Source organism: Geospiza fortis, unplaced genomic scaffold (assembly GCF_000277835.1).
Source record: "Geospiza fortis unplaced genomic scaffold, GeoFor_1.0 scaffold1109, whole genome shotgun sequence".
Taxonomy (NCBI): domain Eukaryota; kingdom Metazoa; phylum Chordata; class Aves; order Passeriformes; family Thraupidae; genus Geospiza; species Geospiza fortis.
In genome coordinates, this window is record NW_005054765.1 from 2,662 (window position 1) to 4,568 (window position 1,907).

Here is a 1,907-nt window from a genome sequence, read left to right on the forward strand (position 1 = left end):
AAGGCGCTGGACTCGGCGCGGCTGCGCGCCCTGCTGCGCGCCACCCTGCGCCGGGACAGCGGCACCGCGCCCGCCATCGCTGAGGTGCCACCGAGGGGCACCACGGGTCACCACGGGTCACTCTGGGTCACCCTGGGTCACTCTGGGTCACCCTGGGTCCCTCTGTGTTCTTCTGTGTCCCAATGTGTCCCCCTGTGTCTCCCTGTCCCCTTGTGTCCCTCTTGTGTCCCTCTGTGCCCCTCTCTGTCCCTCCGTGTGTTTCCCTGTGTCCCTCTGTGTCCCCCTGGTTCCCCTTATGTCCCTCCATGTCCCTCCATGTCCTCCTGTCCTCCTGTCGCCCTTGTGTCCCCCTTGTGTTCCTCTGTGTCCCTTCGTGTCTCTCCGTGTCCTTGTGTGTCCTCGTGTCCCCGTGTCCCCTCGTGTCCCCCCATTCTCTGTGTGCTCTCCCCTGGCAGTGAGCCCTGTGGGGCTGTTTTGGGGGGCAGCAGAGCTGGGGTCCCCTCAGGAGGGGGTTGGGGTGCAGGGGGTGCTGGGGGGTCCCTGCTGTGTCCCCTGGGGGATGTTGGGGCTCTCCAGGGGCTGTCGGGGGTTTTGGGGTGACCCCATGCCTTCCCCAGTGCCACGTGAAGCAGGAGCTATGGGGGGGCTTTAGGGTGCCCTGGGTGGGCTCTGGGGGGACCCAGGGGGTGTTTTTGGGGTGACCCCATTCCATCCCCAGTGCCGGGTGATGCAGGAGCTGTGGGGCAGTTTTGGAGTGACCCAGGGTTGGTTTTGGAGTGACCCAGGGTATATTTTGGAGTGACCCAGGGTATATTTTGGGGTGACCCAGGGTTGGTTTTGGGGTGACCCAGGGTATATTTTGGGGTGACCCCATTCCATCCCCAGTGCCTGGTGATGCGGGACCTGCAGGGCAGTTTTGGGGTGACCCAGGGTTGGTTTTGGAGTGACCCAGGGTTGGTTTTGGGGTGACCCCATTCCATCCCCAGTGCCGGGTGATGCGGGAGCTGCGGGGCCAGGGCAAATCTTTGGGGTTCGCCTTCGTGGAGTTCAGGGAGCACGAAGAGGCCCTGGGGGCCCTGCGGCGCCTCAACAACAACCCCGAGCTCTTCGGGGCCCACAAGGTCAGTGGGGGCACTCCGAATCCAGGGGACCCCGTTCCCAGACCCCGGAGCTGCCCCTGGAATTTCCTGGGACCCCCGGGGGTTTTGGGATGTGGGTTCTCCTGGGTGGTTTGGGGTTCCCCCAGGTGGTTTTGGGTACCCTCCGGTTTTTGGGGTGTTCTGGGTTACCCGGTGGTGTTTCTAGGGAGGTTTCTGGGGTCCCCCTGGATTTGGGGGTGCCCTCGTGTTGGGGTGTCGTGGGGTTTCTGTGGGGTTTTGGGATCTCCCATTGGGTTTTGAGGACCTCCCCACTGCTTAGGGGTTCCATGGGGCCCCCTGCAAGTTTGGGGTGTTGGGCTGTCCCCCACACACTTTTGGAGCTTTAGAAGTGTCTTCTTGGTTTTGGGGTGTCCCCCTGGGTACTTGAGGGGATTTCAGGGTGCTCCCCAGTGTCTGGGGGGTTTTGGGGTGCCCCCGTGGTGTTTGGGATGGTTTTGGGGTGCCCCCCCCCGTGGTGTGGGGTGTTTTTGGGATGCCCACCGTGCCCCCCCAGCGCCCGATTGTGGAGTTTGCGCTCGAGGACCGGCGGAAGCTGCGGCTGCGGGAGCAGAGGATCCAGCGGGGGCTGGTAGGGACACCCTGGCCCTGTGCCCCCTGTGCCCCCTGTGCCCCCTGACCCTGTGCCCCCTCCCCTGTGCCCCCTGTGTCCCCCCGGTGTCCCCCCGGTGTCGCTGGGGGTCCCCAGGACCAAGTTCTGTGATGCACTGACTGCCCAGAGCCACAGCCCAGTGTAGGACAGAACCCCGG

The 1,907-nt window shown here is 64.4% G+C and overlaps 1 long non-coding RNA gene across 1 annotated transcript; it reads left to right on the forward strand.

Annotated features, from left to right (window-relative positions):
• On the forward strand, nt 1-1,728 carry LOC115949096. Its single transcript, XR_004082744.1, has 3 exons — nt 1-84; nt 987-1,121; nt 1,654-1,728. It is a non-coding gene; the product is annotated as an uncharacterized LOC115949096 (long non-coding RNA).
• The last annotated feature ends 179 nt before the right edge of the window (nt 1,729-1,907 follow it).